General features: G+C 37.2%; 1 protein-coding gene across 1 annotated transcript in view; it reads left to right on the top strand.

Moving 5' to 3' along the window:
- Window positions 1–14,797, top strand: part of LOC131425200 (irregular chiasm C-roughest protein-like) — an 85,332-nt gene that overhangs the window by 19,166 nt on the left and 51,369 nt on the right. The gene's annotated exons all lie outside the window — the stretch shown is intronic.

The raw sequence follows: 14,797 nt of genomic DNA, 5'->3' as shown, positions 1-14,797 counted from the left end.
AACTTCTATAAATTATAAAATAAGCTGTTATTTTCAGACATTTTGTTAATAATTTCATAAACTGTTAATTCAAAAACTTTGTAGGAGACGATTTTGAAAGGAAAACCAATGAAAATTTGATTTTTCCCGTTCCAAGTTTTTTTCACGCACCCAATATGCCCTATCTGCTTTCCAATTTTTTTTCCTTTGTCCGAGTCATAACTTTGTTGTTAGTCAACCGATCTTCAAAATTAATTCACCATTGGAAAGGTATTACTTCCAGAAATAAAATGCGCTGAAAACCCGAAAAATAGGGTTGTCTACCCAAAGTTATAATGAAAACTGTAGATATATGACCAGAGAAAAGGTGAGACTTTTACAATGATCGGATCTTCTCGGATGAGGCACATTTTCATCTCGGCGGGTACGTTAATAAGCAAAATGTTCACATCTGGGGGACGGAAAACCCGCACGTCATCATGGAGAAGCCGATGCATCCTCAGAGAGTGACGGTTTGGTGCGGATTTTGGTCTGGCGGCATCATTGGGCCATTTTTTTCAAAAATGAGGTAGGAGCCGCCGCCACGGTCAATGGGGAGCGCAACCGCGCCATGATTAGCGATTGGTTCTTCCCGTTTCTTGAAGAGGAAGACTTGGACACCATTTGGTTCCAACAATACGGCGCTCCGTGCCACACAGCCAATGATCGATCTTCTAAACACAGTCTTCGAAGATCGAATTATCAGTCGAAATTCGGATGTCGTTTGGCCGCCTCGGAGCTATGATTTGACGCCGTTAGACTATTATCTTTGGGGAGCTGTCAAAGATAAGTGTTATGTGGACAAGCCAGAGTCAATTCAAGCCTTTAAGGACAACATTCGTGCAGCCATAGCTGAAATAAAGCTGCATACAATTGAAAATGTACTAAAAAACTGGACCGACCGTATGGCGTACTGCAAATCCAGCCGAGGCAGCCATTTGAATAAAATTATATTCCACAATTAACCTGAAGGATTGTACTTTAATATGAAAAAAAAAATTGAAATCGGATGAACCGTTTGTGTTTTATTGCATGTTTAAAAAAAAAAGTTACATGGCGGACCCTGTATTCCAGCTCAGATTTTCATTTTTCGCCAATAGTTGACGACATATTTTGGCTTTGCTCTAAAACGAGTCTCATGTTTTATAAAGACAACATTGAGGCTGTACAGGATCCTCAAAACAAGTCACTGCTCCAATTGGTCAACCCATTCATTTCCAGTAAAATCAGAATGACTTGTAATCTCTTGGAAGTTGAGTTTGGTAAGTGATTACAATTGCAAATAATCTTTTAATAAGCTACGTTAAAGCTGTCCGAGAAGAAATAAATTTGTTTATCACAAATATCTTGTTGAAAATCTGAAAAAAAATTATTTCAAGAGCGGTGCAGAAACCATCTATTGAATATGTCTGCTTTGATCTCATGTTGCGGCAATAGACACTAGCATCGGCTAGATCGCCCAACAGAGAATTGTTAGTATATTAAGTTATTAATTCTTTAAGTTTATGTTGCTCCTATAATCCAGATAGTAACTCTTGGGAGATATACAACTAGGAGCGTGATAGTAGTTTTCCAGGTATACTAATTTAGGCCCACTGGTCGTGGGACGATCATAAAGTTCAGTAGTCTCTTAAGCAACATTAAGGTTACTGCCAGAGTGCAAATGTCACGCGAAGCGTCTAGGTACGATTGATCAAACATGCGAGATGCGAGAAATGTGCATCGTACAAAACGTTCTGCTTTGATCAAATGTAACTAGTTCGCACGAACGTATTGACGCTTCGCGTGACGCCTTCACTCTGGCAACACCTTAATGTCAAAATTAGTTTAATACTTTCTTTACTAGAACGTTTACACGTTCCGTCCGTCAAGACATTCCGTGACGGTGACTTTATGAGATAATCTCCATAAGAATGCATACACCGAATTTTTACGGTGACGGAGGTTAACTGTGATGGAAGGTGACGGACCGTCTGAATCGTACTTAAAAGTAGTAGAGTGTAGTCAGATAAGTTTTCTTAGAAAGAAAATAGAAATGAAGATTTCAAAAATGATCAGGATTACTATAATTTCAATTTTGTCGAAGTAATGCCACGAACAGTTTTGATAACTAAGCTCTGTGAAAACAATTATGAGAATTTTTCTTGTTTATTGCTATACGTATGAGTTCGTTGGCAGTAAAAGACTAAATTAAAAGTCGTTTCGTTGAATTATTCGGCTCTATCATGGAGTAAAATATGCAACATAGCCTGCTTGGCATATTTATACTCTAAATTAAATAATAGTTAACTTGCAATCGCAATGCAACACTATGAAATAAAATTATTATATCATCACTAAAATGCAAATATTGGAAGATAAGCGCATTTTGGTATGCCAAGAGTTCGCGCGATTTCTGATTCTCGTTAAATAACAGGATAAAACCAAATGATTTGCAGTAGTATTGTGCTCATTTATCATTTCTTCACAAGGAATTAGTTATCGAATCTTGATTCAACATTTCGTTTTAATCCTATAGATCTATGGAGAAATCTATTTTTTTTTTTTCTAAGTTTATATATAAAATCTCTAGTTTATATTTAAAGTCACGTAAAATCACTGCAAAACATCCAATTGGCATAGAATGTAAAAATTGTTCCCTTAGTGGGCCCCGAAATGGGTAATCGACCATGAAATGACTTTTTGGCAACCATTGGTTTATCCCATTCTACAGTATCAAATATGCATACCAAAAAAAAGCACTTCCACGGGAGCTCATCAATCATCACCGATTAAACAACCTCTGTACTCGATAATTTAGTTTCCACCGAAAAAAAAAACAAAACGCTTCATAATGTGCACTACCAAGATAAGCATCGGATAATATCACAAATCGGCAGCAAATTCGAATCCTCTCTCTACTTTTTCCCAACAAACCGAGATTAAGGTACAGCCGAAAGAAACGAAAAACCCGAAAAAATCGCCATGAAATTGGCACTCATTAATAAGCACGAAAACAAACAACCTCGAATCTGAAAAAAAAAAAAAGGATTTCGGCACCCTTGCCCGGCATTACAACAGCAGTCCCGAAGCCAGACGAGAACCAATAAAAGAACAATTTCTGGAAAAGGATGAACCATTTTCGGCACATCCGTGATTGGAATTATTCCGTCTTCCTTTGGCTTCGGAAGCGCCTGAAGGGTGGGCGGTTCGGGTAACCACGGACCTGTTGAGAAAGTCCCACGAACGTCCGAAACGATGAAAGATGGGTTCCGATAACGACTTTACAGCGGCGTCATAAAATTGACGGTTTTCCGCTTCAGCAATAACAAAACTGCAATAATAAAAACATTCACGACGGTTCGCTTTCGGTCGGTCCTCCCAGCTGGTGCGTGTTTACGTTGACTTGGTTTGTTTTCTTAGAATACTGTTGGTGAGAATAGTACCAGCAATAACTGCGGTGCGATGTGGAACGTAGAAGAAATCCTGCTGCATTCATTATTGTCCTCCGAAGGGATTCCAGGGGAATTTCTTCGAAGGCAATGTTTATTCTTTTCCTGTGGATCATCGGACCAAAACCAGAAAAAAACCTAAAGCAATATAACAAACAGTCTTACCGAAATGGAATCTATTTCGTTTGAATACATCCAATTCATTTGATCGAAGTCTGATTGTTGTATAGCCGGCAGGATTTGCTTGCGTTTAGTCCATCAAGAACTGATGATGGCAATTTATCAGAGTGCTTTGGTTGTTTAGAACTGGTACCTAAATTAATGTGCTTAGAATCGCATAGCTGATAACTATTATTTTTCTGAGTCACAATTTGGATACTTTACAAGCAATGTCCTCCGTTTCTCAACTACCGGACGATTCCTTCTGTTCCAGTAAATTGGTACCCATAGAGATTTCTTCCGCTTCCAGTGAACATCAGCCTTTTGACAGAGTTTCAAACTGTGGCTATTAATTTCCTTCGTCGTCAAACCATTCATAATTAATTTCTTTTCATCTTTCTCTGAACACTTATTAAATTATTTCCCCCCAAGTTCACCTCATCCCGCCCCTTCATTGACGCGTAGTATTAATTTTCCATTTGGCCTTCCGAACGTCACTTAGGTCAGGCCCGCCCTAATAGCAATGAGAAGATTCTATCGTCTGTCGAATACTGGGACTCCCCGTGGAGACATTCATTGGACCGTACGCGGTTTCCTCTTCCCATTTCCGTGGAAAATCGAGACGCTTCTTTTGTTGTTTTTGTCATGTTTCTTATTTGGATGACATTGCACGATGAAAAGAAAAATTATTTTGGATGATGAGAAATGTGCCTTCCAGAATGGATTTCTCGGTACCAGACAGCAAAGAAATACATTACCTGTATTTGATTTTCATGTCTCTAGCGAGCGTTGTTTGAAATCAGACAACTTACGGGTAGGTACTAACTTTAGGATGTCATTACCTACGCTGTAGTGGAAATAATTCTAACCAGTGTCCTGCCGGAGAAGGATCAAAGCATATTGCAATAATTGAGTTCTGTAGTTCGATCCAGTTAGGCTATCACTCGGTGGTTAGCTTTTTTTTGGTTCAGAGCGATTTGATCTTTCATTTTGCAGTATCCTACCCATGTGCAGCAGTCACTGTGTTGACCGGTCGATTTGCTGGTCGCTCGGTTGGACGGCACCAGCTCAGGCTGGATGGCAATTCCGAGGCGAAAGCAATTTTACTCTTTTATTTCACGCTCCGGAGCATTTTCTACTTTATGCTGATGTTTCGCATGATTGCTGACCAGTGCTGCAGCTACACGGGTTGCGGGTTTTTGGGGGAGGTCAAGTCATAGGTACGCTATAACTTGCTTTCGTGGGGACTGCCGACCTTGTATGAGTTGCTGGCTTCGTGTCACCGGACGATGCGATGTATTCTATCATGCTTAACAATGCATAGCACGCGGTTGTTGCCTCGCTGATATGACAATATTTTCACAACACGTGCCCACAACTCGTTTTCTCCTTGCCAGTGGTCCATTGAAAAGTATCACTGAAGAAATCGATCGAGTGAGAATAACTAAATTCGTAAATGTCATAGAACAATATATTGCATTTTTTTTTGTTTCGATTATAGAGGTTTTAACCGTAAGGTCATTCGCCTCTTCAAATATATTGCAATGTTTTCGGTAGTCATTCTAACATCGGAGAAATAAATATATTTTCTTTCTATGGAACTATAAATGAATATCTGCTAAATTGTACTCCTGCAACTAAGTGCTCATCAACAGTTTGTTGAGTAGTAATAATTTTATTCAACTCCAGTTTTAACTGTTAAGGTTCTTCACCGGGGGTAAAGAGTTAATTACGTATCTTACATATTTTTATGTATAAACTCACTGCTGGGTCTCTTCGATGTCGTTTTCCTTAAGGGGAGATGCAATCTCTTTACCATTCAATGATGATTCGAAGGCTATTGGTTTGCTAATTGCGACTTATTATTATTGCTAATAAGTTTTTTTGTGAATCTTTCGTCATTGTTATTTTTTTTTTCATTGTTTGTAACGTAGTTTCCCATAGCAGGCGAACCAGGATGTATTACACCGACAAAAAATGATGATAAATTTTACAGATGACCTAATTCTACATGCGATACGATTAAAAAACCACTTCCAAATCCACGTAGTGGTGCGAAAATTTCTTTTTTTCGTCGTCTCATTGAAACATAGAGCTAATGTTTATATAAATTTAGGTACACAGCAAACATTTATAAAATTTTCAAGTGCACGTAGGGAAGCAAAATAAAATGTTTGAAGACGTAAAAAACACTCAAAATGCTTAAATATTGCAAAAATAAAATTTTAAAAAGTGCGATATTGCACAATTTACACATTGTCCTCTGAACGTGAAGGTTCATTCAGGTCTATTCAGAATTATTCGTGTAATTCACGAAAACTTACATTAACGCTTTTGTCGTTTAATCGGTAACATACGCTGAATCGAAAGTATCAGCAATAATGCATTTGAATTTGACCATTTGACCTTTTTGAGAGAAAAGAATGCGAACAAAAAAAAGCGACTTGTTCGTCATGATCAGGGGCGGTAAGTTACATGAAATATTGGGGGGGCACAAAAAATTATTACTGCAGATCATTGAACTTTGCAATATATAACGCATTTTTATAAAGGAAACGGAGAGGTTAGAGCAAATAAAAAGCAACCAAGTAAAAATCACGAACATTTTCCCTAATATTCCAGTAATAACAAATATTCGAAAACGACAACAACAACAACAACAACAAATCGACAACATATATTCGAAAAGGGTAAAGTATAGCACATTTCACATTGTCGAATATTAGTTATAAAATTTTAGTAATTTAGTTAAGAAGTATGAAAGATTACGGAGACCAACTACGGGGATAACAGAAAAAAAGTGTTATATCATAAGATATTTCTCACAAATTTTCTAATATTTATTCCAGTTGTCAAAATAATAAATCTTTGGGGGAGGGGGGGGGTGGTCAAAAAGTGCCTTGACCCCCCCCCCTCATAGTTGCCGCGCCTGGTCATGATCATTGTGAACCTATCAAATAACCTACCAGTAACATTTAAATGCGTTGAAGATTTCCGAAATCCATTCAGGCATCTCCAAGAAATTTTGAAGTCCAGAAAAAACTGCGTTGTATCAATTACGTCATCTAGAAGATTAAACCCCCCGAATCGAAAATACTCGCCATAACCCCTTCGAACTCGATCAATGACCTCATAGTAGCTTTTCAATAAGGCTTAGTTTAACGAAATATATTGATGGCTCCAAGAATATTGAGAAGGAAGAAAATAGTACGTTTTGTTTGTTCCGTCACTTATACCATTATATCTCTGCAACCGAAAGTGGCAGTTATTTGATCTTCGAACTTTAACAATGAACCAATAGTAGCTTTCAAGCGAGCCTAAGCTTGTTGAAATCAGTTGAGTCATTTCCGATGAAATTGAAAGGAGAGTATGAAAGCGTTTCGCCGTTGCGTCACTTATACCATTGAATCTCCGGAGCTGGAAGTGACAGCCTTCTGATCTTCAAACTCAATCACGAGTCTAAGTTTGTTGAAATCGATTCAGCCAAGGTTTTCGAGAAAATTAAGCTAATATTAAAGTTCACACATATACAAGCACGGCCATTGTTCGAGCTCGTATAGCTGAGTCAAATTGTATATAACACTAGAGGTATTCAGAGCTCCAATCAAAAATTGGTTTTGCTGCAATTCAATCCTCCTATCCCTATGGATATCCTCCGGATTCTCACAACATCTACCGAAGCGAATAGGACAGTATTGGCTTGTGGACATTTGCTTCTCGCATGTATACCATTCCGTACGTCAGAAAAAGATTCTCGTTGCTTTAGTCTTTTTGAATGCACACGGATAAAAGTCCATTGCCTATACCATGATTCAAAATCATGAAATCACGAAACATTTCTTCTCTTGAAATTTCATGAGCAAAATTATCGAAAATTTTCATGGAAGATTAGTTTTTGTTCATGATATCAATCATTTTGCTCATGAAATCATGAATAATAAAGCATGATTGACATATTTCATGATTTCATAACTTTTAATCATGGTGTTGGGAATGGATTTTTTTCCGTGCAGCTATCATTCATTCGCGAGACTCTTATTCTTGACATTGCTGTGTACAACGCTGAAGAATCGTTATTTTCCACCATGAATTTGGCTACCTCCGCGTCATGTTTGCAAAGAACTGTATATACATCATATTCCGATTTGTTCAACTGCAGCTCTTGTACCAAGGTTATGTTTGTGTCGTTTCAGGTTTATTTTGTCTTCCAACAAGGCTTTAATTTTCCAATCTGACAATCGAATACTACATTTTCTGAAGTCATTAACAATCAACCTTGGTGATAAAACCGGAGATTTGTTCTTCAGGTTTGGTCTATTCAAAATTGTCTTACAATTACTTCACAGTTTTGTACCTTGTTTCTATCATCGGGACTGTTGCGGCAATTCTGAGGTCATAAATACTTCGATCTAACTCAATCAATAAATTTATTGTTACTCAATACTTCTTATACGAAATTTCAGAATTAATACATACGTGCGAGAAAATGTAAGAGTAGTGAAAACATAAAAATTAGTATTAAATTCCGGAATAATACGAATATTTGCTCAGTACAAAATATTACTAAACTCTCAATCTTGAAAGGACCAATCGATTGACAGCATTTCTTCTTTTTTATAATGATTTCCCATAACACCATGAAATTTCGTTCTCCCTTTGAAGATCTAAACATACGTAACGATGTTTATTTTTGTGTATATCTTTGAGTGCGGCAGCTCTAATGCAACCATCCGACTCCACATAATTATCATAACCATTTAAAACAAAGAACCGACGGCTCGGTACTGCTTAGCACATTTCGAAACACGCCATCAATTGACCCTGCAATCATCATAATCGTCTTCGCCAGCCGAAAATGTAAACCGTTTCCAGTTCAACTTGAGGCACTTGCCGACCCATTCCCGGACTAATTGAAACTTTTGTGGAGTAAAAAAAATCATCACAGCCATCGTTCGAAGAGACACGCGTTCAAAGCGGCAAAGCACTCTCGAAAATACACAAATGCAACGGGCGGCAGAGGGAAAACAGCATAAACCACTTTAGATAATGTTCGAATAATTTCACTCTCGGTTTCATCATCTCCGTATAGGTTTCCGACCGAGCCGCCTCGGATTCGGCCGAGCATGAAACGAGTTCCACGGCACAAAACCTTTGGGGAGGATCTGCAGAGAAGTAACCAGTAGCCCCCAAATGAATCTCACGTGCAATAAATTAGAATCCCAAACAGCTCCAAACCAACCTTACTGAGTGAAGTTTACTTTGAGATGAATGGTCACGCTCTGGTTCTTAGAATTCGAAACTAGTGGCCGCTACGGAATAGGACCGGTAATTGGGATGCGAGCCAATCAGAATGATACTAAGAGTGACCAGGAGAGAAAAGTTCAAATGACATAGAAGCGACTACAGAAATGCTGCCACCTCGGGGAACAGTGCTCGATGGTATGTGCTCGCGTTTGTATGTGTGCTCGTGTCAGTGTGCAAGGCAAGTGCCGCTACTGCAGCGAACGTCTTATCTTCGACTCTCATTAAAAGGAGAACGGTGTAAGTGTTAGAAGTGGTTTCGGAGGAAGTAACCCACTCGCCGTCTGTACGCTTCCAGAAGGGTTCATCCTTATGCAGTGTAACGACTACGGGCATTGGCTGACGGTAGGATATGTGTGAATGTTCGAGCTTAGCTGCCATTTGGCAGAACGCGAGAAAAGCGAAACTTTTCATGGATTAAATTAGGATTTTTTATAATGCTTGGTGATCATCTTAGCTTACTTGGAAATCGGTTAAGCATTCTATTTGAGTTCTGAACGTGTTCAAATTTTCAAAGAATACCATTTTGGTAGATAAGTACGGAATCGATTCTTGGAAATTCAGTTTTAGCTCAATTGCGTGCTATTAAACTCTAGCACTTAATTTAACTCCCGCTTGAAATTCAAAACCGTATATCAATATGTACGCCCCCATTTTTCGCATGAAGCTTGTCTGATTAACATTCACAACGTGTTATCGTTGATACCAGTCGAGGTTCCCCCAAACGACCAATGGCATGGCCCGGTCGAAGTTGTGGGTGGATGCACCCAGCCAACATCCCAGTAGTATCGTGCGCACTCATAAAGTGTGCCCTAGAAACCAATCACGGCAGGAATCGGTGTCATTGTGGCTCCCAGTGCTTCAAAATCAAACAATGAAAAATGTTTCGCAAAAAAATCCTGCTGTACAGTCTAGCCCGACGATGGCGTTTCCTCACATCACACTGAAAACTACTACCGGTGGAAAGCGATCGAAAGCGTACTCGGCGGTTGTTAGGATAGACAGGTAATAGCAGAATCGTTTCGCGTCATGATAGGTGTGAATTTGAAAGTGCCGTTTGCCGCCTGCAACTGAAAGATGATACAAAGCGCTCGACGATGGCGGTGGTGGTGAATATCATGGAAAGAAGATAGTTTGGCAGCGGAAATTGTTGAAATTTCATGCGAGCAGCAAACGAATGCTCGGTGATGTTCTGTTATGAGGATCGGAATTTTTGTAGAGGGACCAATCGGAAGAATATTCAAAAGATATTATAATAGAAAAAATGAGTAATAAACCTAATTAGATGTTTTTGATAATCCTTGTCGTAATAAAAAAGTACTAAACTGAGTTTTGGTGCTCACAGGTTCGATTTACAGTTCTTACAAAACTAAACAAGTGTAGCTCGTAATGATAAGGTATTGTTCTACAGGGTCATTACCGTCACAATAGAAAACGATTACAACGGTAATCAAAGGCAATAATCTAACGCAACTGAATTATAGTTTGAATCACGCATCATATACCTCAATGTAAATATTTAATTACAGATTTTCGAACACTATGAACATGAATAATAGTTTTTCTTATCAGCTCATAAATGTAAACATTAATGTATCAGGTCTATTAGTAACTTTTAGGGCTCTTTTTTAGAAGTTTTAGGTTTTGGTAGCTTCCGACGTAATGCTTGGCTCAAATGCGTCAATGGCCGACGGTATAATGGCTCTGAATTTTTTTTAGTGTCTTAGCAACTCATAATAAATGAAGCTCTTCTGGTCTCACAGATTTCCAAATAATCAGAGAAACGTGCCACTAGAGCCAAGGACTTGTATTTAGATTTTCGGCATTTGAGTTTGGTGCAGTTGGCGTTATTTTTTCTTATAATATAATTCGAATTCTTGAATTCGTAAAAGGTATTTAAACCCGTTATCTAAAACACAAAAATTTTCAAAATAGTCTTTTTTTGTTTATGTTATCGAGGTACTGACGTAGGATTTTAACGAAATTTTAAAAATTAAAGAAATGACACTTTTCGATATAATATAAGCTGCACGGCTTAAAAATGAACTTTGCTATAGATGAGTCAAACAAATTGTCAATCTGTTAAGTAGATTGGTTTCGAGAAAAACGCGTTTGAAGTTTGGAAACCCAACAGAACTTTAAATTTAATCCGCAATACATGAACTCATGAAAATTGCTCAATGGCATAGTTAGCCATATCTTAAAAATGCGAAAAAATGCCAAAAAAATCGATTGTTCAAAAATTTTACTCAAGGCGAACCCCTTAATTCGTATAGTTTCAAAAAACTCTATATTTGAAGCCTTTTCGTGGTTTCAAGGCGCACGGAAACAACAGACTGTGTCACTCTTAATTATTCCACGAGCTTCCCGGCAAGACGTAAATAGCAATCAAAAATTAAAATGATAACAAATTTTACCATCATCTTGATGTTTCTGTGTTGTCATAGCGATGATTGATATTTTCTTGATATTTCATTGGATGAATTAAGGAATAGTATAATGTCTGTTTAGCATCACCGTTTGTAATTAAATCTTTTTTCGTTATTGATGAGGTATTTCAATTCAATTAAGTGCAATTGATCCAGCAATTCTATTTTCAAATAAAAATCCATTGAATAAACTGCATCTAAATCAGATAAGAGACATGTTTGCGATATTATTATTCTATTCAGAATTCAAAAAATAAAATCTGAAAATCAAAAAATTGAAAAATTCATTTGGTACAACTATTTTGCTCTTGGTTTAATACTATAATGACAGATTTTTTTTATTTTGTTGCTATTTTCCTATGCAGACTTTGTTATGATTTTTCAGCAGCTTTTCCAAGACAATATAGAACAGGAGAGTTGCCCACAAATGGTCGTTTTCGAAACTAGAAATTAAACATTTTCAAAACAAGAAACAAAACTAAGAAATAAAACTCCTATAAATATGGAGTCAGCTTGTATTGTTAGGACTTGAGTTTGGATACGGAACAGAATAAATCGATGAATTCTCAATTTCGATACCGCCAAGCTTGGCCCTTGTTAGTAAAGTGACATCAATAGATTATTGATGTACATGCCTAACAGGAGTTTCCCAGGCGTAGAAACTAATGTTACTGCTATATATTTGTCTCCCACCATTTTATTTATTATAAATTTAACCTATAGAAATTGCCGCAGTTAAGAAAACATTTCCTAAGACTAAATAAAATTTGCATGGTAAATAACATTTCCTGCATAATAGTTCATTCATTACCAAAAAATACTGAACCATCGCCAGGATTACTCAAATATTAGCACCGGACCAATAATAAGTTGACAGATGGAGCAAGAAAGTTGCGGTTAAAGATAGCAAAATCTAATGGACAAAACCGCTAGTCGCCCAATAGCTGTTAAATGTACAACAGTTTAAGTGATAGCTTTGAACCCTGCTTGATTCAAAATTGTTACCGGATAATGACAATTCCGGGACAATTACCGAGATATCTCTTTAGATATTTCCCGTGTCAATCAATCTTTATTAAATATAATTTCATTCATTGCTCATGAATGACGCTCAAATCCATTAGAAAATTAAAAGTTAATGCTACTGACTTTTCAGTCAGTATGTAACGTAGGAAATATTCGCGGGGCTACTATATACTTAATACAAAAAATCCCCAAAGGTCAGATCAAAATGAATGATGATGCTGGTCTCACTCCATACCGCTGCAATGGTGTGGGTAGGACGAGTTATCTGAATAACAATCAATATTCTAGCACATATCTCAACCAGTAAACCAGTTGAAGAGTTATGGATTGCTCTTTCGCTCTAAAATTGCCCGCTTTTTATCGGTGTAATTTATATGCCACAAAGTCGCATCAATGATGTGGAATTTTATGTAGCTCATTTGAATTCGCTCCTTCATTATGAATCAAATGGAATCGAACGATGAAAAAATAATATATTTCTATTTTCCTGGTGTTAAATGTATTCACTCCGCATCTGTTTTATTTGTTTCCAACCGGTGACTTTTCAATGAATATATTGTCATTGGCTACTAGAATGACCATATTATTTCTGGGCTAGTTCAATAAAACAAGCGTTACAACAGCAACAGTACTTAATTAAATCTGTAGTCATCTTCGAATTCTCGTAGCGAAAACCTCATTATAACAGCTAAACTTTAACATCCATCGACATCGTTAAATTTTTTTAGGAGAAAGAGAATTAAATTATCTCAGCACCATTGGGCCTCTCCCGATTCCCTACAGAAATGAATAACTAGATTAAGGGTAAATCAAAAACTACAAGCAACAGCCCCTTGGGGTTGTTCGAACTTATGATGTGGAACAGAGTAACCAAAATTCCAAATAGTTTAGAATCGGTTTTCTTTGTTATATATTACCAATCACAATACAAAATATTTAGTTTTCATTCACCATCAAATCTATAAAGCATGTAAATATATGATGAACATCGAAAACGTGAATCGAAAACAAAGACTCTGTACATTTAAATATGCATTCGGCTTGCATCAGATTAATTATATCGATCGCCCAAGTGTATGCAATTGAGTTCGTCATATTGGATGTCGCTTGCTACGTGATCGGGATCTCGACTTTCAATCACTCTACGTCAAACTTATGTTCTAGATTTGCTCATATGCAAACATAATTATGGCGCTTTCTAGCGTGTGTTGTAACGGTTCGTGGTTACGCGGTTCTTATGTGTTTGTGAATCAGATAAAAGCGATAATTTCACTAATTCAAATCGGATATTTATCCTTTTAATATAAAACAAACTTAGACTGTTCCGAAACCATTCCAATTACGCTGCATAAATGAACTTGCATTTGAATCAGACCAACACAAACCTTACTCTAGTGTGTCTTTCACGTGATACTGAAGCATTAGTGGGAATTTCGCATAAATTTCTAGACTCGCGTGCGATTTGCTTCTGATTTCAATGTTCAATCATAGCGATTCTTCTAAACTGATATGTCGCTTACTCATTCGTTTGTCATTTATCATATTGCTAGATGATTAGTTGTGTTGACTTAATGGCCTCAGTTCCAATGGCATTAAAGACAAAAACGAGTGTGTAAAACAACAACTATCATTTAGCTGTGTGAAACTCCAACCAATTAATTCAAGAAAATAACTAATATATATGTGTCCTGTATTTACAATGTGGCACTACAAGTCATACATAACTTTTTTGACGAACACACAAAAATACAAACTAAAACAAATTACACAGATTTGAAATCGAATTCAGTAGCCATAAAGTATTGTTAAACATCGTGTGTTATTGTTTGATCTAGAAAACAAAAAAAAAATATGAAATGAAAATTAACTTTTTTTCTTCTTTTTTTTTGCAGGTAAGACATTCTTGTTCCTTACGTAAGTATTATGAACACTATTTCCGAAACCCAGAATTGACTACCAACATTCATCATAAATTTCATCGACCCGAAAAAAGGCGATCCAATAGAATTCCTGCCATCAATCGCAGCGAAAATCTAATTAAAATCTTCGTTCTTTTCCAATGAAACATCTCAATAAAAAAAATCTTTTATTTCGCCCTTCGTCGTAGGAACGAAAAAAAACTCAATAAAGCAGTTCACAAACAAGCCGGGTAAAAAATCGATGGGTGGCCCTCAGTAGTCACTAGGAAGAGAGAAAAGTTTCTCATCCTCTGCGTAATGTTGCCCCGTTATTCAGTCTCTCGCCATTCAGCACATTGTTAATGAGATTTAATATTTTTCGAAGACTCATCGGATACGCATTATCCACGCCTTCCTGAAATCGCTGACTAGCCCGGCAAGCAGAAGTGTCAGACCGTTCGGTAACACAATTTGCGTTTTTCCTTTTGAGCCGTACCGAATTTTCGGGTCATTTTTTGAAGAACTTCAGCCTCTC

This window comes from Malaya genurostris, chromosome 1, assembly GCF_030247185.1.
Source record: "Malaya genurostris strain Urasoe2022 chromosome 1, Malgen_1.1, whole genome shotgun sequence".
Classification (NCBI taxonomy): domain Eukaryota; kingdom Metazoa; phylum Arthropoda; class Insecta; order Diptera; family Culicidae; genus Malaya; species Malaya genurostris.
Note: the sequence above shows the minus strand (reverse complement) of the source record. Positions and strands in the feature narration are given on the sequence as shown.